At 43.3% G+C, this 23,868-nt stretch overlaps 1 long non-coding RNA gene across 1 annotated transcript in view; it reads right to left on the bottom strand.

Moving 5' to 3' along the window:
- Positions 1–914: 914 nt before the first annotated feature.
- Positions 915–23,868, bottom strand: part of LOC142001198 (uncharacterized) — a 30,755-nt gene continuing 7,801 nt past the window's right edge. Inside the window, exons 2-3 of the long non-coding RNA XR_012642410.1 lie at positions 14,322–14,380; positions 915–1,057 (exon numbers count right to left, since the gene is read on the bottom strand). This is a non-coding gene — a long non-coding RNA (uncharacterized LOC142001198). The remainder of the gene's footprint in view (positions 1,058–14,321; positions 14,381–23,868) is intronic.

The following is a 23,868-nucleotide window of genomic DNA, read 5'->3' on the forward strand; positions in this document are numbered from 1 at the left end:
CCTCTTTTGTAGTATCAAAGTCCAATTGGTCAACTCTCCCAGGTACTCTTCTGTTCCATTGCCCAGTACATGTTACTTCATCCAGTGGCTGGTCAGGGAACATGAGCCTACCTTCTACTCCGGGTTTCATTCCAGAGACCTTCTGTCTCACACCAGTGGTTTGCTCTCTCCCATACCCTGTTGCTTTTTCGCTGGACTCTTTCCTACAGCTTCCAGTTTCTACATCTCTAAGTTTATACACTTACATTCTCTCTTCCCAGGGAATAATTTAGATTACTTAACTCTATAGCCTCAAGCACATCTCTGACTACTTTGCATGTAGCATCGTTCTGCTGACAACTCCTGGCTTTATATCAGCCCCCTCCACCCTCCTCAAATCTTTTCTTTCTTAGCTGGGCCCTTCTTACCCTTTTAATCGCTGGCTCATTCTCAGGTACCGTCTTTCAAGTTGATTAAAGTAATCTAACCTTCTCTGCCTTGTGTGAGGTGGACATCCTATCACAGTTGTTCTCAACCAAAGGTACATGTATCTCTGGGGACACACAGAGGTTTTCCAGGGATACATCAATTCACTAGCTATTTCCCTGGTTTTATAACAGGCCATATAAAAAGCTCTAGCAAACTCAGTGCAAAGTAAAATTTCATACAGACATTGAGGAAGTGAGGAAAGCAACATCTTTGCCATTGGGGGTTCGATGACTTGAAGGAACTATTCGTGATCATTTAGCCGGACGCTGACTTTCCCAACTAACAAAGAGCAGAACTCCTTGTAAGTCTCTTCAAAAAGTTGTGTGGTGCAAATTACTGATAAACAGCACAGAAAATCTGCTGCAGCAATTGATAACTTTGTGAGGTTTAGGAATTGGAGCCCAGCAGTTGACTTCGAGAAGGCTGGAAATTGTTTATGTGCTAACTGTGTGAGATGCCTTGTTTGCAATAAATAAATATGTAAAATAGAACACAGTCAATTCAGTCTAAGTAGCAGGAGGACAGTAGTTTCTCAGATTCAGTATTTCAGGTCATCCAACCTTGACTCAGAAGAAGATAAACAAAGATTCTGTCAAAACAAAAAAGCAGTCAATTAGCACTTTAAAGACTAACAAAATAATTTATTAGGTGAGCTTTCGTGGGACAGACCCACTTCTTCAGACCATAGCCAGACCAGAACAGACTCAATATTTAAGGCATAGAGAACCAAAAACAGTAATCAAAGTTGACAAATCAGAAAAAAATTATCAAGCTGAGCAAATCAGAGAGCAAAGGGGCGGTGCGGTGAGGTGTCGGGGCGGGAAGTCAAGCATTAGATTAAGCCAAGTATGCCAAAGAGCCCTATAATGTCCCAGAAAATTTGCATCCCAGTTCAAACCATGTGTTAATATGTCGAATTTGAATATGAAAGAGAGTTCAGCAGCTTCTCTCTCTAAAGCACACTGAAAATTCTTCTTCAATAAGATGCAAACTCTTAAATCATTAACAGCCCACTCCATTAAAATGTAGAGTAACAGGTTTGTGGATCTGGAATGTTTTGATGTCTGTTTTCTGCCCATTAACTCTTTGCCTGAGAGTGTCTGAAGTCTGTCCAATATACAAAGCATGGTTGGCACATGATGGCATATATGATGTTAATTGAGGAACATGAGAATGTGCCCCTGATTCTGTGAATAACCTGGTTAGGTCCATTGATGGTATCGCCAGAATAGATATGTGGACAAAGCTGGCAGTGGGCTTTGTTGCAAGGAAAAGTTCCAGGACTGGTATTCCTGCGGTATAGACTGTGGCTATTGGTTAGAATCCTCATAAGGTTGGGAGGTTGTCTGTAGGAGAGAACAGGATAAGCCTGGATTTCTATGTATGTCCCACGAAAGCTCACCAAATAAATTATTTTGTTAGTCTTTAAAGTGCTACTTGACTGCTTTTTTGTTTTGATAGTATATAGACTAATACGGCTCCCTCTCTGTTACTGTAAAGACTGTGGATCAGAGCTACAGCACATTGAAGTGAGTAGGAATCTGTAGTTGATTCAACAAGCTTTGGCCTACAGCATACAGCATTAAATCCATGGTTATGTGAACTACAGAGCTGGAAAAAAGCATTGGGATAAATTTTCCATTTAAAGAATGTGCCTGAGACTGTGTCAACTTTCTAATTTACTTTCCATGAGTACTCCATGGAATCGTATTCACTGGTAAGGCTGCACTGGTTTTCACATGGAACTAGATAGGTTAAATGGAATATCGGAGAATATTCCTGGGGAAAAAAAAAGTATCACATGACCAAATATTCCTGCAAAATTAACCAGCACTGCTCAAATTTTGGATTTCAAACCCGGAAAAACTTGTCAGCAGGGTAGGTTCAAAAACGGTATCTCATCCTAATCTAACTCTGGTGGTTTTCTTCACAGCAGACAATTTGCTTCTCTCCCAACTACCCCCAAAAATCATTTTGGGAGGATGGCTAATATGACATCAATCATTTTAAGAGTAAATCTGAATAATGAAAGGGAAGAAAATCATAAACTTGCTGGCAGCCAGCTCCCAAGCAGAGAAACTCTGTATCAATGACTTGCTATGAATTATTGACCTGGCTTTGCAAAAAACAAAGCTGGAAATAGGTTTGCCGGCATTACTGTAATGTATTTTTGATGCAGATGTTTCTGGTAATGCTCTGCTGTCATTTACACATGTTGAATCCCACACGTCATACATGACACATGAGTCCCAAAGCTGAGCTGAGCACTGCCCGCAGAGCAGTTGGAGAAAGTAAAACAGTACCATTATATACAGGAACACTGCCAAGGAAGCTATAAACAAGCAAGGTGGCTATTAACTGCATATAACCTGAATATGCACTGCGGGTGAGATTGCATATCAACCAAGAATATTAGACAGAGGGACTGAAAATATCAGTGTGCTAAATAGGCGCAGTAGAAGAAATATTCTGTACATGAAGCAAAAGATGGAAGGTGGTAGGTGGGGGGGATAAATATTAGACAGAGGGACTGAAAATATCAGTGTGCTTGTGGGTCAGTAGAAGAAATATTCTGTATATGAAGCAAAAGATGGAAGGTGGTAGGTGGGGGGATAAAATGAGGACTGCTTTCCACTGTTTTGTATTCTATGCAGTAATTCACAGCTGTGCAAAGTAATCTGGAGTTCGTCTACATGGAGCATTACTCCCATTTCAAACAATACAACATTAGCGTGCACTAGGGAATTTGAATTGCATGCCTGAGGGTCTACACAGATCAGTTAGTGCACAACATGCAAGTAACTAGAATTTACACCCCTCCAGAGCAGATTAATGCAACATATAGAACAGCGCTTGAGTCACATACTACACTCACAGTTGCAAATGACTGCACAGGGAGAAGACAGCAGAGTATTTATTTGGCTGCTCTGAACAGGGAAGTGACTTTCTTCAAAGCGACAGTTGCATCTGCTGATTGTGGTTGGGCTAAGAGTCAGAAGCAACTGAGTTTTTTTTTTTAGTGGTGAGTAAACAATATGAAACAGGAATACTTACAGATTTCAAAAAACTGGATCATGGAAAATCTTTTCAAAAGCTCTGAAGGAAAACTGGGCAAAGCTTTTCAGTGAAACTGGTGGTTTTGTGAAAAAGGCAGAAAATAATTCTGAAAATCAAAATGTTCTGTTTTGATATTTCAAAAGGCACAATTCAAAATTAGAAATGACCTTCTTTCAAAATCTCCTTGCAAAATCCAAGGCTATGATTTCATGAGCGAGTTTTGCAGACAAAAACCCCAGTTTTGTTGACAAAGCTAGTGGGGTGTCCACACACAATGCATTTTGTCAACAGTTTGCTAATGAAACTCAGCACTTTAGAAGCAGTGTTCTGCCTCTCGGTCATGAGGCAAAAGTGGCAGACTCTCTCAAAAAAAAGCTGTGTGGATGCTCGGAGGGGAGAGGGAGGCTTCTGTCAAAAGAAAGTGCATCCAGAACTGTCCTGTCGGCTGTGTGTATGGGTGCCTGTTTTGTCGAGATCTGGTGGGCAGTCCAGCTGCTCTGTCAACAGAGCAGAGTGCTCTTCCAATTGGCTTTTGTGAACGGTAACAATCTAGTGACAGAAATTTTTCAGGAAATCTCTTCCGACAGTGACTTATGTCAACAGAGCACGGTAGTGTAGCCACAGCTCAAAACATTTTTAAATTGTCAAAGTTTGAGTCAAGATTTTGTTAAAGTGTTCTGTGAGCGGTTTGCACCTGGGACAGGGTGGCCTAGTGGCTAGGCCCCCTGACCAGGGCCTCTTGGGTGCGTTGTCAGCCCCACCTGAGAGAATAACAGATGAGATGGAAAACTGACTGTCCCCCATAAGCTGCTTCCTGTCCAGCTCTTGCCGTCCATTAGGTCTTATGGTAGCACACAGGCTGAGGGAGAAATGAATCTGCCATTAGCCATGTGGATTTTTCTTTGAAGATTCTTGATACTTCTAAGCTCTCTGGGGTTTTCACAATCCTTTTTTTTGAAGAACAAGATCAGCCAACGTATCACCTTCAGGCCCCTTCCATGCTTCCCAAGGAAGGTCTGACGTGTTTGTGTTGGGGATCCCAACAAGAAATGGGTAAACAAGAAGAGGTCTATTGCTTGTCTTTCTGTTGCTTGTGAGCAGTGTTCTCTGTAAGTTGTGTGCTTGCGCGGCTGTTCAGAAGAGCTTCAAGTGTCAGCCAGCTGATCAGTGGAATGCCCACAGCTAGGTTCATTGTTTCTACTGGTGGTGCACATAAAATTTTTCTGCACATGAGTGGGAAAGATTAGAGGGAATATTGTTTGTGAGGTTCCTACTTTGTAAAAAAGGCCATTCTGAGCCTCCAAGGAAAACTGAAACAGGTTAAGAAGTGCAACCTTGACTGTTGGACTTTGTAAGACTTGTCGATGGCCCATCTTGTCCCATAGGAGTGAATAGGAGCTTTGTCACTGAATTCAGTAGAAGTAACATGAGGCCCTTCCCCTCCAGCAAAGTAACTACCACACAGCTAGATATTGTCCTTCAAGAACTTACAGACGTACAGCCAAACCAAAGCTGGGGCAGACTGGAAATGCAGCTGCATTTCCCAGCATCTCCTTGGTCAATTTGCCCTTTTTGGGTGACACTTGCAAGATGGGGCTGGTGCTGAATGTCTGGTGCGTGCACAGAAGGATAAAGGAGGTACATGAGAGTTGCAATATGAAGAGTATTTGTGTGTGTTTATGTTTTTGGAGCCTTTGTAAGGGGGTATAGGGTTGTGTGTTATGGATATGCAAGTGCATGGGGATGTGTCTGTTGTGAAATATTTGGGGGTAGGTGTGTGTGATGCTGTTGTGTCTTATGTATATGTGCTCAGAGGATGCATTGAAGAGTATGTGTGTGCTTGGAGGGGCTTTGTGAAAATGAGCTGAGTAGTGAGTCAATAGACGAGTGGGTGGGAATGTATAGTGAGTAGTAAAGGGGATATTGTGGTATAATATAGTTGTGGAAGAATTGTGTATGAATTTAAGGCTGTATGCATGTCAGCCGTGTGTCACAGATGGGTCTGAGGAAGGAAAGTGTGTATTGTGTCTGAGGTGTAATGTTGTGTGTCATTGATATGTGTGTTTGGAGAGTACATTGTGTGTGTGTGTGTGATGCCATTGTGTGCTAAATTGCATGAGATTTGGGGCAGAGGGTGAGCAACCATGAGCAAAAAATGAATGCATGAATTTTCCAGCTGGCTGCCATTCTGTGTAAGCATTTCACTGCAGTTACAGCCCATTGTGGCTTTTATTTGTCCAACTAAAAGAAACCAGTTTTCTGTCTAGAGATTGATTTTAGCCCTGCACAAAATGGAGTGAAAGACTCAATACACATAAAATTATCTCTTTTTCCCATTCACCCCCGACTTTGGAAGAGAGACCTGGTGCATTTCAGTGCCATCTCCTTATGCCTTTGGAAACCTTTTCTTAGATTACAGTGTGGGGAGAGTATACTTTGCCCAGACGTGAATTCAAGGCTAAAACGACAGATGTCTTTCATTAAGCATCCCTGGAGCGAGCAGCTCAGAAGACAATGTGTACTCAGACTCAATCAATATTTCATAAAAGTGCAATGGATGTTTGCATAGATCCTCCATCCAATGTCTGTTATGCCCACAATTGCTGAAACAATGCACCAGGCCCTATTCTTCCCCATCACAGGTGCAGGGATTTAAATGAAGTGTAAGCCAAGTGCCATTGTAAATGTATGCATTTGGAGTTTGATATTTCAGGTGCTTTCAGGTCCAGTGAAAATGAAACAAGTCTGTTTGCAGGAAGTGCTTCTATGGAAGTGTTGCAGAGCACGCTTGCTCTGTGGAAATCTGGGCTGTGGCCACTAGAAAACATTAAGCTGCAGCTAGCCAACCACATGCTCAGCTGGCAGGCCACAGAAAGCCAAGGCTTTGGGTGTTTAGTTGTGAAACTAGCCAATCCTCCCTGACAGCCCCCAAGTCTGCTGCTAGCCAAGCACAGGCTGGTGGTGGCTGAACATGAGGCAAGGAAGGGCAGTATGAGACTAGGTGTGTGGGCAGGTGGGCAGGCCTACCAAGAGGAGAAGCATTTGCCCAGGGGCCCAGGAGATTTCAAAGGGCCTGGCAGAGCCCTGCTGTGCAGGAGAGAGTCCCATGCCCCTATCGTCAGCATTGCTTCACCCTGCTGCTCCTGGGACCCTGTCAAGTGTCTGACATAAAACTGGGAAGGTCTGTGGTGTGGGGCACATTCACCTCAGGCAGCTCAACTTCCTGCAAGCATCTCGCCAGCCCTGCTACTGCTGGAGAAGCCAGAGAGAAGAGTGGTTGCCACGCAGCTCTGCAGGCATCTTGCCTCCATGCAAACCCCACCTCTGCAGCTCCCATTGGCTGAGGAAGAGGGACAGACAAGCCATCGCTAATTGCCAGGTAGAGTCAGCCGGGATGGCACGAGGACAAGGGAGAAAGAGAAAAGGATGGAGAATGGGCTGGGAGGTGGCGCAAGGTTCCAATGACAGCATGAGGGCTCATGCTGTCCAATGGCTGTGTAAAGGGGCATGCTACATCCGTCCTCCCTCCCCAAGTGCTGGTTCACTGGCCAGTGGGAACTGCAGAGACACACAGAGGCTAGGTGTCTTCAAAGAGAGCTGCCTTGTCCCGAGCTGCACCTTACCTTGGTGAGCAACAGCAGAGAGTGGGACGGGGAGCTGCTTGCTGGGCTGGGGAGTTGCTAAGTGAAGGTGAAGAAGAAAGAAAGAGTGTTTCTAGGTTTCGGCCTTGCAGGGGCAGTATAATGAAATGGGCCCCTATGCATTTAGCTACTCTGACCCACTGTTCCAGGCAATGGTGGTAAGCTTTGTAGGACAGGGATGTAGCCACAGGAGCACCAGGAGGCACTGCACAATCCCTGACACACAGGTGGGGTTAGAACACCCCATGCCCATCCCTGCCTCTGACCCAGGACTGTGCCCTGTCCTCAAGAGCTTTTGTACTCGATGAGGACCAGCCCAGCAAGGTCCTGTTGGCAGCAGAGCATGGAGGTTGGGAAAGTGGAGCAGGAACTGCCTGCTAGTAGGGTGGTGTTGGTGAAGGTGCTTGGTGGTCCTTGAGGGATCTGGTTTCTATTCCTGGAGCTGCAACTGTTGTTGGGTGTGACTGTGGGCAAGGCTTGTGTTCTGAAGCCATCACACAGTGATAATACTAAGCCACTGTGCAGAAAGGGGGCCATAAAGAAATATTTGGAAAGAGAATGAAATTGTGGTGCTAAAAAAGAGAAAAGATTCGAAGGGTAGGGAATGACAAGGAGACCTTCTGGTACCTCCCTTCCACCTGCAGCTGATCATCCAGGCAGGACTCAGGTGCAAAATTTGCCCCATAAATTTTATAAATGAGCTATTATTAGTGTAGTGATCTCAGAACTTTGATTTTCTGTAGACTCTGTAAAAAGCAATTTACGAAGAGTTCACAATTCAGAACATTTCCTCCATATCTAACCATGTATAAATAGTTGCTAGTAACTGGAATGGAAAAACAGCTGGGGTACCTCTTATTTCATCACACATACATGCCTCTCTCTCTCTCTCTCTCTCTCTCGCATACACACACACACACACACACACACACAGAGTCTTTCTCTGTTTCACACATCTCCCAAAACACACTTGTATTATTGTTGTTGTTACTACTTGGTATTGCGTGCAATGCACATATAATCTGTGTAATTTTATTTTTTCATTGCTGTTTGTAATTTTTATTGCTGTTATACTTGAATTTAATTTTTGAGCAGTGTGTTCCAAATGCCTACCCTGTGCTGGCAGGGGTAATTATCCCTATGGTAACATTTTAATAAATATATGCAGGTTTTTGGTTTTTACTGGTGATGCACATCCGCACATGCTTTGAAGTAAGAGGGAATATGCCAGCAGTGCAGGCACAGCACTGCCCAAATATTAGGTGGACCAAGGCATAGAGGGCCCATTATCTCTTCTGTCCTTGGGCCTGGAAGTGCTGTCAGTGGGCCTGCAGATAAGGATGGCATTCCCCAGTTCTTTTACCCAAATTCCGTTTCACTGAGCATCGTTTGTGTACGGTGTTTTGAGGAAAAATGACTGCTTTGAGGGCAAGGGCTTTCCTAGTTCTGCTTGGAGGTTGAGGGGTGCTGCAGGGAAGAATAGGACCAGGTGTTTTGAGTTGTGCTTCTGTGCGTTAGAGAGCAGCCTGCTTTTTCTCATTCTGTTTTTAGTTCTTTTAGTTCTTTTAGTTCTCAATTACTCCATTATTTTCTGCATGGAGTATTCAACTTTCAGGAACAAAAACACCATAGGACTGACTCTTGTATCTTTCTTGCCCCATAAATGAGTCCCAGATGCACTGACAGGAGGCTGACCAAAATGCACCAAAATACACAAGTTCTTGGAACACAAAGAGAATAGGACTCCCTTCTGCATCCACCCCATTTGCAAAGGTTCTGAATAACTTCATCTTCACCCAGATGAAACCACACATTTTTATTCCATCAGCCATATGCCTGGAAGTAATTTGGCAAAAAATTGATCCAGCTTCTGACACTTGGACAGAACTGGACCTGAGTGCAATAATATTTCATACACTTCAAAGCCACGGAAGTGTGTTTTGATTTCAAAAGGAAACCTGACTTCCTAATAGTTTAGCATGGTCTGGTTACTAAATATAATGCACAGTGTTCTTAATATCACGCTGCACATTTAACAGCCTATTTTCGAAAATGTTGCCAGTTGCTGCTACTCTTTTGAGGTATCATTCACGTGACAAAAGGAGCACATTTTAGAATACAGATGTGCTCTTTATCTACTGCCAAACTAATTTTTTTTAACTAGGGCATTCAGCAGTCAAGCACACCAGCTTATATACATTAAAGAATATATACGTGGTGAAGGCATATTATTCTTTCTACCAGGATAGGAGCTGAGCTAGAGGGTTTGTCTGTATAGGGAAATGGACTGGAATAGGTCCAGACGTGGCTACTCTGCTCTGAAATAAAAATGATTTAATTACAGAATAATTACTCTGTTTTGGAAGTGCATGAGTTAGTACAGAGTAAAGTCACTTTAATTGCAGAATAGTCTCCATGCGTGAACCTATTCCAGAGTATTTTACTCTGCAACAGCTTTTTCATGTAGACAAGCCCGCAGAATTTAAAGTCCCAATTCATGGAACAAATATTTATCTTTAAGCACATTGATAGCTCCATTAACTTCAGCAGGATTGCACGCATGTTCTTAGTAGAATTAGGTCAACAACTGAATTTTTTGGTTTGGACGAAACTGAAAAGAGCTTTTATCAGAGCAGGACAAGAACCGCTTGATTTTCAAATCAAGAGAAGAAAGTAGGGGGTGGCTGCGCTGCACTCTCAGAAAACCATCACCCAACATAGTCCATGAAGTTCTCACATGTAACCTGGAAGGAAAACGCAAGAGAGGAAGACCTTGGCCAATGCGGAGCAGATCTACCCTGACTGAAGGACCACTTCTGGGGTACTCCTTCAGTCAGCAAGAAGTTTTGTCTCAAGACAGAGTGAAGTGAAGGAGACTTGTAGATGGCCTATGCTCCACTCAGAGTACAGAGGCTTAAGTCAAGCAAGTAAGTCATGAAAGTGAAAAAATAAAATAAATAAAGAAATAATTTCAGGTCAATTTACAATATATTTCTTGAACTTTGTGGTAAACGGAAAAAGTCAAAAATAGTTTGCTTACTGTCCAATGTTATCTTAAAAATACAATGGAATAATCATTTCGAATTGAAAAATCATTGTTTGTTTTGAAAAATGTCTCAAGGAAATATTTTTTTCGGCCTTTTTTATGAAATGAATCTTTTTGGCCAATTAGCCCTTAATGAGGTGTTTTGGTAGTGCGGAATTTGCATTGTTCCTCAAAAAAGCTTGGTCTGAAATGTTTTGATAAGCTCTGATAACTTCATTGACTAGATAGCGTACGTGCCTTACATTGTGACTCTGTAACAGAGCTGGGGAGAGTACACTGAGCATCCCAGCACAGTGTAGCCCATTAACCATGAGCCCACACTTCCTAGGTCTAGCTTCATTTAGGTACATCCTGCTGCCCTTATGACTGTGCTGGAACGAATCAAGCACATCAGCCACTAACAAACACATAGTCAGTCTTGCCATGCCCTGCTCTGTGGGGAAGTGTTACCTTCCAGCATTTTGCTATATTAGGCTCACAGTCACAATGCTCCCTGTAAAGCTCTGAATCTTTTGAACACTGAAGCCTGACATCTTGAAGTCTAATTCAACACATTTCCACCCGGGAAACATTTATTACATTAGACAAGTTGATGCAGCTCTCGGCTTAGGAGCAGCACTTATTCACCATAATAATGGTGCAAAGTCCCCTTCCCTTTATTGTGTTATCTCATTTCAATCCCCAGTAATATTAATCAAAGGCTCAAGCATCACTTATCTGCACGCTAATGATTCATTTTCATGAGAGGAGAAACTTTGAAGAGGTTGCAATTGAGGTGCCAGCAGCCAGAGACGGAGAATTCATTAAAAATCTTTTTCTCTCTTTTTTTATGAATGTCATCATTTCACCTTGAATTTGCCTGGGAGCCTTTAAATGTGAAAGAGCAGCCCAAGCAAATTCCTCACAAAAGGCAAGCGAGGCCCAGTGGTCCAGCCCTTGAAAGTAACAGCACTGAACAGCAGGAGACTATGGTGAGCTGGAATTTTTTCACATGAAAAATTTTCCCATTGGAAATGGTGTCTTTGTCAAAACGGAGGTTGATTTCAATGAGATTTCATTTGCCTGCTTAAAAAACTCAGAAAGAGAAATGTCTTGAAATTAAATATTTCATCTCAAAATGGTGCTTCCAACTAAAGTACAAAGTGTATTTTCCATTTCTTTTGACATGTAGGTGCCAAATATTTCCTTTCAAAAATATCAAAAAAACTGTTTTCCTATGGTATTTTATGGGATTTTCAAAGAGGTTCAATGGCTACTATAATGGGAGACAGCTCCAAGGATAATCTTGGAACTTTACCATTCTACTTCAGGGACAGCAGGGTAAATGTTGCTCAATGCACGTCAGTTTCCAGTAAAAGATGTCTAGCTCTCTCTCTCTCTCTCTGTGAGGCAATGATAACACATCATCTTTGTCATGCATTGCATCCTGGGGTACCCAACTAGAAAGACCTTAAGCGGGGGGGGGTTGATTTGCAGAGGGTGGGTACTCAGGACTTTCTGAAAACTAGCTCTCCAGCTAGCTATCTGAACTGGAGACATCCCAAATCATTAGTGACATTGAAAGGGCTTGGCCCTAGATCTCAGAGTGCTTCTTGGTGGTGGGTGAAAAGCAAAATGCGTTTCGCAGCTAGGGAAACTGGAGCACAGAATGGTAAAAGGACTTGCCCAAGGACTCACAAGAAGTTTTCTTCAGTTCTTGTCCCATACAACAGCAATTGTCACCCAGGGAGTCCATGTCCCATACAAAGAGGTTTCAGTTGGGCTGCCAAAATAATCTGGGACCTGGGCTTCTGGCCTGCATGGTGTTGTTTGGGTTTCTGCTTTAACTCTGCACAGTGGAGCTCAGGGAGGGGGGCATCACTCCCCTCACCCAGACTGAACTGAGCAGGCCACGCAGCCAAGTGATGCTGGACCTAGGCTCTCCAGCTTGAAGTAGTAACACCAAACACATGGTTTCCATCATAAGAACATTCAGAATGAAAACGGTTCTGGCCCCTGAATAACCACACCAGCAACAAGTATTTATCTAGCTGTTTTCTGTGTTTATATATGTATGTGTCTGTGTGCTTATTGGTACACCTTTCAATTTTATACAGCTTTTAATCTATTGACTGTGCAGAAAACCCAGCTGTTGCAGCACAGATGGGCACTGAAGATTTTCTAGCATGTTGGTGGGAGGGAGGAACTCAGAAAGAAAAAGGCTGAGAACACCTGCTGGTGTGCAACATATCACACCAAACCAGCTTGGAAAATAGAAAAACGGCCCCTTCCGGACACACAGTCCACTTCTAGCTCTTAGCCTGTTGGAGCATTTCAAATGTTCATGGGTATTCTTATCAACCCTTATTTCTGGGCAGCTCTGTGCCTCTGGGCTTCAAGTGACAATGCTGAAATACAGCAAAGAAAGGCTGTTTTTAGAGGCGTTCAACGATAGAACTAAAACAAGAACTGTTTTCCTGAGAGACTGTTTTCCTGAGAACCGTATTTCTTAAACGTCACAGATTGCGAAAACTCTTGGCAAATGTCCAGGATGAAATCTTGGCTCCAGTGGAGCAGATAACTTCAATGGGGCCAGGACCTCACCCCTGAAATTTTGGATGCTTGTTCAAAGCTAGCCATTTCAGGTGACACCAGCATTTATTTTATAGCAGGACAATGGATTTGTTCCCTGCAGTGCTATTGCTACTACTTTTTTGCTCTTGTTTTCAGCTGCAGGGATGTGGGTGTGGGAGAGTTTCTTGGTCAGTTCTGATCTCAGGGTACGATTTAACCTGTCACAACACACACACACACTTGCACCAGATTCAGGATAAATCCATTAGAGCCAGTTGGATTCCCTACTGAGTTTACAAGCTGTCTGAAAAAACCACATTCTCAGCCTTAAGCCAGTGATGACATGTGTGACAGATTGCATTACCTGGTTTTGCTGGAGAAGAAGTAAGCGCCTTCTGCTAGAGCTGTAGTTCTTCTCATATCTGGATGGATTGGTGGGATGGCATTGGAGTGGAAGTGAGGGCTGCTAGACAGTGGTGGCAAGGGCTGCTAGGAGTAGAGGCCAATTTCCAGATTTGAAGTACAGAATGTGCAATATGGCTCCAGAGGTCTGCTATGCAAGCCATGCTAGACCCTCATTACCTCCGTGCTGCTTCAGGCATGGGGCCCCGGAAGCGAAGGGTTCAAGTCAAAGAAAAAAGAGGCCTAGTGGTACTTTTAAAAGTTATGGGAACTGAAATAACGAATGTCCTGTATGTGGCTGTGGTTCTGCTTTGATCTGCCTTTTTTATTTCATTCCATCCTCACAACCCTCTGCATGATCAATAGCAATACACAGGCAGCCATCCGTCTTTCAGCCATCTCTCAAAAACGTTGCTTTATATTAGCAAGTTTTAAGCACTGCTTTACCCTAGAACTGATGCTCTGATACAAGGGCCTATGTCTCAAGCTCTCTTCTTATTACAGGCGCCATTACCCTACAGTTTGGTGAAACTTTCCTCTCCTTCAGAGGTAGCTGCATTTCAGAACTAGATAAGAATATTAGCTTAGCAAATGGGAACTTTGGCAAGAAAGAGGATGTGTGACACGTAAGACAAGTATGGGATGGCAGAAATAACTAGATAAGGATGCTAGTAATATGTTTGCTCAGCACGTTGGGCAAGAACAAAGGTAAAGTTCCTCTCAAAGACAGAGCACAGTGTGTTTCTCTTTCATCACATGCTGCATCTTGGTGGCTTCACCAGATGAAAATTGGTCCTTGCTGACTCTTTAAAAATATTAAGTTCAATACCCAGTAAACAAAACTCTAGCAATGACATAGCTGCATCCACCATGGTAGAGAAGTGTGATTTCATTCATGCCAGCTCATTTGTCCCTGGTGAGACCAGAAGGGAAAAAGGACATTTTATTTCATTTAATGGAATAGCTAAAGTTCAGCACTCACTGGAAGGGGAGCTCTGGTACATAGGATTCAAAAATGATTCTTCAGCAAAGGTAATTCGACAGTTATTAATAAAGCCTTGTCTTTTCCAAACACAACTGCAGAGAGATACAGATGTGTCTGCTCATTTAAACACACAGCAGTCACAACTATGATGCTTGAGAATGACGCTCACCTCTCATGGCTCTAGATTCCATCCACCACAGAAATAGCTCTTGACCAAAACAAATGGCCCTAATCATGGAGAGACAGAAGGAGATTTGTAAGTGCCAGTGTCCACTTCTGTATCGAATATAAAGAAGGAATGCAGGCCAGATTCTGAGCTGATGATATACATTGGCATTATTCCTTCACAGTCAATGGAGCTATGTTGCTTTAAATCATTGGTGGCTCTGCCCCAAGAACCTAATCTGGACCTCTAAATTTAGGCACCTACAGCCATACAACTGCATATAAACAACTGGAGGTAGTTGCTGTAATTATAAGGTTTCGGTACCTAACTTAGAAAATGTTAACTGCTAACATAGAGATGATACTGTCTGGACCCTCAGTTACAAGTGCTGAGTGAGAAGCTATAGGTTTAGCTGTCCCTAAAATTTTCTGATATTTCCATTTGGAAAAAAGGAACAAAATCTTTCAGTTTGGACTGGATTGATATCAACTTGCATCGTCTGAGCTGTCCCAGTGCCTCATAGGAATTGTAATTCAGATGTTTCGCGCACCCATGCTACTCTATGTGCTGGACTACATCTTCCATGAATCACTGTGGTCTGCCCAGCAGCTGAGAGTCTCCAGGTCCCCCAGGGAAGTTGGAGGCACTCAAACTAGTGCTCCCAAAAGGCAGTGCTAAAGCTCCAGGAGATGCAGTACAATGAGCCAAAAAGGAATTACAATGAACACTTTTGCAATTTCTCTTTGCAAAAAAATCATTCTGACTTTCCATAGAATCATAGCCTCATAGAAATGGAAGAAGAGATCATCAAGTCCAGTCCCCTGCACTCGTGGTAAGCCCTAGCACCTTGACCCATGTTGTTAACACAGATGTTTATCTAACCCGATCTTAAAAATCTCCAAGAATAGAGATACCACAAACTCCTTAGACAATTTATTTCTGTGTTGTCTCATATTTACCTTATGGTCCACTATGACTACCAGGTGCCTTTCTGCAATGCACCTTCCGAGACTGTTATTTCCATTTTGTATGTGTGAAACGGATTGTTCCTTTCCAACTGGAGTACTTTTCATTTGTCCTTGTTGAGTTTCACCTTATTTACCTCAGACTATTCCTCCAGTTTTTGAGAAAATTGTGAAGCATAATCGTATCTTCTAAAGAAGTTGCAACCCTTAGTATCATCTCCAAATGTTATAAGCATACTCTATGCTGTTATGTAAACCACTGATGAAGATATTGAACAGAACTGGTCTCAGAACTGGACAGCGCTCATTATACCCTTCTGATATGTCTGTAAACCATTGATAACTGCTCTCTGGGAATGGTTCTCAACCTATTACTACACCCACCTTATAGTGGCTCCAGCTAGGCTTCATTTCCCTAGTTTATTAATGAGAAGGTCATGCAAGAGTGAATCAAACACTTTTATTAGCGTCTACATCTACCATGCCTACACAGCCCCCTCAAATACGAGCTTGTCAAAGAAAGCTAATAAGTTGGCTTGATGCGATTACTTTATCAATCCATGCGGAGTATTAATTATAATCTTCTAGATGTTAGCAAATGGAGTCCTTCATTATTTACTGTGTTATGTTTTTTGGCGCAGAAAGGAAGCTGATTGATCAGTAATTCCCTTATCTCCCTTTGTGAAATGGGCACATTTTCTAGTCTTCTGCAATCTCTCTCATCTTCATGACTTTTCAAAGATAATAGCTAATGGCTCAGCTATCTTCTCAGCCAGCTCCATGAGTATTCTAGGATGCTCTTCTTCAGACACTGAGAACTTTAAAAAACATCTAACTTGTCTAAGTAATTTTAACTTGTCCTTTTCCTATTTTTACATCTGAACCTATGTAGTTTGCACTGGCATTCCCCGTGTTAGGCATCCAATCATCATCAAGCTGCTTGGTGAAAACCAAAACAAGTCATTAAGCGCCTATCCCATTTCTATGTTGTCTGTACTGTTTTCTCTCTTCATCCAGGCAAACTCTGCCCTTGGTCTTCCTCTTGCTTCTAATATATTTGTAAAATGTTTACTTGTTTCCCTTTATGTCTCTGTCTAGCTTGACCTTGTTTTGTGCCTTCACTTGTCTAATTTTTCTCCTGCTTACTTGTATTATTTGTTTATAGTAACCCATTGTAATTTGACCTGGTTTTCACTTTTTTGTAAGGCTCTAACCAGGAGCTCCGAAAAAAGAAAGACTCTCAATTTTCAGAGTTCCTGGTTAAGCCATGGTGGTCTCTTGCCATATTTCCTGTCTTTTAATATGCAGTGGAATAGTTTGCCCTTCATCCCTTTTCGAGCCAAAACAAAAGTCAAAAATTTGTGACAGAAATTCCAGTTTTTGATCAGATCAAGCTCCAAACCAAGGCTGCACCACCTAGCATCTGCATTTTCAATCAAAAATATTACAGGAGTCATAAACTTCTGACTTGGCCAAATCCTCAGTTCCCCTCCCCCACAGCTATACCTATTCAGACCTCTGCCAGGGGCCTCCTCATACTATCCTTATATGCCAAGTGGAGGCCAAAGAGTTGCAGCTGCCCCAGAAGGCAAGCGGTAATTGACCCGTAGCTCTAATACAATTCATAGATGCCAAGGCCAGAAGTGATCATCTAGTCCAGGGGTGGAAAACCTAAGGCCCCATGGGTTGGATCTGGCCCATGGCTTGCTTTGATCCTCCCTCCCACAACAGGGGTGCGAGTCTGTGCTGGCACTCACTCTGTGCAGTGAGGGGAGATGTGCAATGACGGAGACCAGCACCATCTGCCTGCTACAGGGCTGTGGGATCCCTGAGCCTCACAGATCTGACTCAGGTAAGCTGGGGCTGTACCACGCTGCTGGCTTTGCCTGGTAGGGTAGAGACAGTGACTCCTACACACTTCATGGAACTGCACCCCTTCACTCCCAAAGGCTGAATCATATTAAACGGTAGCAGTGCGGGGTGGTCGCCTGCAGCGTGCAGAGTCATGTGCATTCCCCCTGTGCCGAGCGCCACAGATAGGCACCCCTCATCCCCTTTCCCCCCTGAGCCCACACCCCCCTCCCCAGTGTTCTCCTGTAAGGCCTCACATCTCAAGCTTTCTTCTGCACCCTCCCACCTAGACCTGTCAACCCCAACTCTACCCCGCTCCTGCGCAATCGCTTCTGCTCAGACCCAGCACCCCGACTCTGCTTTTGCACCCTGCCTCCCACAATGATCCTGCACCTTCATTCTCATCTTAGTTCTGCACTCAACTTCCTGCCCAGAGCCCCCACCCCAGCTCACTGTTGCACCCTATCTCCTGCCCAGATGCCACATCGGCCACCCTGGCCCACTCCCCATAAGTCCCCACCTAGCGGATGAAGCCTTCATTTTGGCCCCACCCCAGGGCTTAGGGGGATCCCATAAAATTTACTATCCCTGGTCTGCATAGATCCTGGGTTCGAGTTTGAAGGTAGTGAGGTGAATATCTTTTCTGCTCTGCTGTGAGTTTTCGGGGGATTATAAATCTTCATGGGGGCGGGCTCCTCACAGTGGGCTCCCCACCCTAATCAAGACTGACTTCTCAACAGGGAGAGACAAGAGGAAAGCTAATGTTAATCAGCATCTATTTGTGGTTCATGGATTAGCCTAGTAGAAAACAACCCATCAGAATGACTCTTAGGAAGGCTGAGATAAGGCAATGGAAATAAGGTCTGGATTTTTAATGGTACAACTAGTTAATGATTGGAACAAGTTAGCAAGGGTTGATTCTCCATCAATGGTAAGTTTTAAATCAAGAGAGTGTGTTTCCCTGAAAGATCTGCTGTCAGAGTTATTTTGGGGTGTTTCTCCAGCCTGCTCGTACTCCTAAGTGTGTCAGACAAATTTATCACAAGGGCTATGGAATGAATCAGTGAATCTACAGCTAAAGCAGGTTCAGCTCTGTCAGGGAAAACAGCTGTATGCATCTGTAACCCCGCAGTAAATACTGGCCTCCTGCACGGAGGGGATTCATGTTGGATATTACCAGGAAATCATGATATTATTTAGCACTAGCTCTGTGGGACTTTGTGGTTTCAGCCACTGTGTCTGCCTGAGCTAATGGCAGCAAACTGGCATTTGAATTGCAACATTGCCTTATGCAAAAAAAAAGCAATTCAGTAGCACTTTAAAGGCTAACAAAATAATTTATTAAGCGATGAGCTTTTGTGGGACAGACCCACTCCTCAGACCATAGCCATACCAGAACAGACTCAACATTAAAGGCACAGAGTCCCAAAAACAGTTATCAAGGTTGACAAATCAGAAAAAATTGTAATCGAGGTGAGCAAATCAGAACAGCAGAAAGGCGGTGGGGGGAAGTCACGAGTCAGATAAAACAAACTCTGTAAACAATTCCTTATCATGGGTCACGTAATTGCCATCCCGCTTCAACCTAAGCGTCAATTTGTCGAATTTGAATATAAAAGAGCGTTCCGCACTGTCACTCTGTAGGCGATGCTGAAAGTTCCTTTTCAGTAAAACGCAGATTTTCAGGTCATTAACACAATGGCTCACCTTGATTGCAATTTTTTCTGATTTGTCAACCTTGGTAACTATTTCTGGTTCCCTGTGCTTTACCTGTTGAGTCTGTTCTGGTATGGCTATGGTCTGAAGAAGTGGGTCACCTAATAAATTATTTTGTTAGTCTTTAAAGTGCTACTGGACCGCTTTTTTTGTTTGTATCGAATATAGACTAGCACAGCTATATCTCTGTTACTATTGCCTTATCCAGTTAGACTATGAGCTGCTTGGGGCAGGGACTCTATGTTTTTACCTGTGCATACAACTCCCCATGCAATGGGGGGTCTGTAGGTCCTACAGTAGTTTCAGTGACACTCATGAGTAACATGTCCCCTTAGTATCTACAGTATTATAAAAGGACGGAAACCGACAGATACACACCAGGTATAAGACGTGTAGCAAAAGCAACTCAAGATTTTACAATCATCCCTACGAAGCATCTTGAGGAGCAATAAAAATGGAAAGTTGGGTTTTAAGGGCCAGCCTGGAGAATGAAGCCAATTCCTTGCCCTAGAGAGGGTTATAAAATATTAATAGCAAGTTTAAAATAAGAGCACTAGACTGCAGTTAAATATATCCATCTTAAGTCAGGAGCTGACCGTTGCTGGCCTGTGACCAAGAGCCAATGATATGCGTGTTTGCTTTAAGAATCATTTACTCTCATACCAATGCTAATGGCTCTGGTAATGAATTTCTCATCTAGTTCAATTCTATGACAGTCTTTATTTAGGGACTGTATTGGCACTTAGCTTCATGAGGCATTAGAAATTCATGTCATGGTAGTCCCTTTTCCGCACCCTACACTTTCTGAGTAAATTTATGTAATCAGAGTGTGGCAAAGACTTCGTTGGGGCCTGTGTTTCAGTTGGGAACATAATTACACTTTGCAATGGCACGAATGACCGTGCCTGACTTTGCTGCTCTGGAAAATACTCATCATTGTGAAGAAATGGGTCACAGTGAAAAAGAGCTGAGTGGTTTCCCCTTCTTTTCCTGTGCACATCACAGCACAGTTCAGCAGAAGTCTTCAAGAGAGACTCGGGAAAATGTAGCGCTTCCTGCTGTTCCAATCCTGGGATCCACACACCCAGCTCTGCCAAAGGAGTTCTCAGGCTCTCTAGCACTCCCCTGGTATTCCAAATCCTGGAGTTCATTGCTGCATTTCTCATGACATCTTGCACTCTGTGATACTAACAGCATCCCAGTGCGAGACCAAGGGGATTGTTGGAACAAAATCTGGACACCATGTATGAAGCAAGCAGGAGGGTTTGTAGTACACACAGCACTGATGGAGTGTCACTCACTTGTTAGGCTCAGTGAACACTGCCAAACAACAGATTACAACTGATTATATAGAATACCGATGGCCAGAGAGTGAAGCAACAGTGCTGGGGGAGGGACCCCAGAATCCCTGGGTAGAAGCTAACAGCAAGGGAAATTAGCACAATAATTAGCATAATTAGCACAATAAGCTGACAATCTAAGAAGGTTACAATAGTGTTCTCCGATCATGGTTTACAGAAAGTTCTATGAACAAAGCAAACATTAACTGACAATAAGGTGTGAAGAGGTGATGTATATGTTGCCATCACAATGTTATCCTGACATGGATATGACCATTTCTGTTATATCTTAAGAATGAAAGAAGAAGGTAATGAAGGTTCGTGACAATCAAGCATTTGTTCCTGCCCCACTTCTGGGACATCCTAATTTCTCACGTCTATGGCTGTCTTCCAGGAATGTGGTTGCCAGGGTAACTGTCTCTTTCTTTGTTCAGTCCCGGATAACCCTCCAGGTGGGTTCAGCGAGGGGAAAATCATGCGACTAGTGTAGCCTAGTTTTCAGACCCAAATTTAGAGCACTGGTTCTTAGCAGAGTATCATAGCTTGTCTAGGAATTTCTGTCGTACAGGATCGTTGTCATCAGCTAGCAAGTATCAGAGAGGTAACCGAGTTAAACTGTGTCTTCAAAACCAAGAAGTCCTGTGGCACCTTAAAAACTATTTTGGAGCGTAAGTTTTCATGGGCAAAGAGCTATTTCATCAGATGCATGACTGGGGGGGGTCTTTCCAACTAACTAAATGACTTGATTTCTCTGTTGATGTTCACAACCTCAGTTTAACTGCCGATAATGGGCCACGTCCTCCATGACTGTACAGACCTTGTCATCTCTGTCCCTCCCCTCGACTGAGACGCCTTCTTTTTATCCCTCCTCTGAAACCCCCCAGTCATGCATCAGATGAAGTGGGTCTGTGCTCATGACAGCTTATGCTCCAAAATATCTGTTAGCCTGTAAGGTGCCACAGGACATCTGGTAGCAAGTTTCAGATGCCCTGTCAGTGTACCCCAATGCCATAACCTGTATGTAAACAGTATCATGCAATATATGAATAGAAAGCTAATATACTGATCATGAACATCATTGTGGGGTGTAGGTATGGGGAACCCATTCAAAATTTCAAAGATATTGGGAATTAGGGTCTCAAAATATGTCTGCCACGTAGGACTTTGGACATCGTCCCACTCTAGACAATGAAATGTGGTTCTGCTACTTTGAACATATGCCCATGGTATATACTAAGAAATAATACAATTTTTATAAAAGGTAAAAAAAAAGTATCAAGACAAGCAAGTAAGGCGATAACCACTCTGCATCATGGCATGGGGTGGATACAGCAGGAAACCAATTAATTTGTATATTAGCAAACACCAGTGGGAGGCGGCGGGGGGATAGCTTGGAACTTCCTTTAGCAGGACACTCAATGTTTCCTTCCTCACCACTTGAAATAACATTTTTTTGGGGTTAATCTTCAGAATGCTCAATTTCAAAGAGTCACTGGATTACAAGAGACAGGTAAGCCCTCAAGAGGACAAATGAACAAAGTACATTGGACTTTATGGAAGATTATGACTATAGAGGTAGTCAGTCATTTTGCTGAACAGTAAAACTGCCTCAAACAAATGCAGCAGCTTATTGTCTTAGGTCTCAGACTCTGGAAAGTATTTTTCACTTTTCCTTCCTGCAACAAACTCTAACGCTGTCCTTTACACTTGAACGCAGAATCTTCTTTGCATTATAAATTTGTTTTACTCTTAACCTAAACCACCTTAGTGATGTATTTGACATAAAGAAATTGTTAACGCACATTAAAGGCAGTCCTGTCTATTGCAGGCTTGGGCTCCACATACAGCTCTGTCTGTGCATGTCCCCTGATCTGTGGCAGCATTGGGCTCTGTGCACAGCTTTGTTGAAACTTTTTCTCCCGACCTCTGGTACTCGCTAGTGTACCAAACCTAAACTTCCTATGCATTGCTTTGCCAACTTTCTTCCAAGGTGTGAGCCTCAGATGTTGGCACACAAGCAACAAGGTGAGCTAAAGGTGCTTATTTCAAAATACTGGATGTTATACCTAGTGTTTGACCAGTCCCAGGCATGTGTGCCACCTCTTGCATTGGAACCCTGCATCATGGCTTCCCCCAGGAGGTGCTATGTAGTGGCTGGCAGAATCAGACCCTCAGGGAGCTGGAGGTGTTTGCTCACTCCTCGGTAATGGAAAGTGCGAGCTGTCACAGGCACTGAGCCCACTGTGTTCCCAACATACTCACTCATATTGCAGATAGAGCACAAAGACTCCACCCAGTATTGACCTGCACTGATGCTTTGGTTGTTCTTTCCCAGGTACTGACTGGTTCTGATGAAAATTAGCTGAGGCTCTTCCCAGATATCAACTCCTAGTTATTCTAATGATAGAGCTCAGTGGGATATTGAACTGGTCACTCTTGTTTGGTATTTCATGTTGTATTGATTTAGATGGAATAAACTACAACCGTTGTAAGTGACTAAATTGTCAAGAGCTGCCATTGCTCACCTTCACCTGGGTCTCGTGCAGCATATATAAGAGAAAACAGAACATATACGAGCAACTGTTTCCTCTTTTTAATGACATATTTCTCCCTTCCTTCCCTTGTTATTTTGACCTCCAGCATCAGGGGATGACATTTTCCTCATGACACAAAGGTGACAAAGTCAGTATGCAATGATGGTGACAGTCCTGAAGGGCCACCACCAGGGGCTGTATTATGCTACCCTAGTGGCCCCTATGATAAGCATGGCCCATTGTGTTGAATGCTGCACATACCAAACTGAAGAGACATCCCTACCTAAAAGAACTAAATAGGGAAGTAGAAGTGAAAGCTATGATATGGGAAAACTGGTTTTAATGCCCTGGTTTCCCGCGGGTCTTTCAGGGTGTACAATAAGATTCTAGACTATTACCTAAAGTTAGCTGTTGTCCGAAAGAACTTCTTTCAAGGCCTTTTCTTTATGTGCACAGAGGAGCCAGTTGTTGTCTTGCGCTTTTGAAGACTATGCTCCCAAAATACAATAAGTAGCCAAGATAAAAACTATAAATAAATAAATGTTAAAATAGCCAGTTTAATTTCAGCTCTGTAATATATTGTGTCAAGCAACGCCTACTGCAGCCCCTCAGAGGACACACAAACTTGAAATCTTAATTAAAAAGCAGAAACCAGTGTTTTCATGCTAGGCTGATACAATGACTCCCCTCCCTCTTTGTCGACAATGCTCATAGTAACTCCCACTGTGTCAGTGGACTTGCTAAGTTAAAACATGGGGTGGATTCAGGGGCCTGTATCAGCAAAAACAAAGCATCAAGAGGAAGAAGCCGCAGTCACCGACCACTTTTGTTGTTGGCGACTTTTTCCACCCACCTCCTTCCCCCCTCCTTGAGAAACAGCAGAGGTACTTTCACCATGAACTGGACAGCTGTAAGGGAGCTATTAAACTAAGGAGCCACTAGGCAAGACTAATTTTCTGCTTATGGCTAATAGTGATGGAGTTTGGAGCAATGTAGGAGTGAGCACAGGCTTCAGCTGAAGAAGTCTCCTTGGGAAAGTGGCACAGCTGGGACAGAAAGGGTGTTTTGAAATGATAATTGGCAAGTCACTAGCAAGACATCCACAGCTTTGGGCTAGTGAACTGATAATGGGACTCGGGAAAGC

Source organism: Carettochelys insculpta, chromosome 24 (genome assembly GCF_033958435.1).
Source record: "Carettochelys insculpta isolate YL-2023 chromosome 24, ASM3395843v1, whole genome shotgun sequence".
In the NCBI taxonomy this organism is placed as follows: Eukaryota; Metazoa; Chordata; order Testudines; family Carettochelyidae; genus Carettochelys; species Carettochelys insculpta.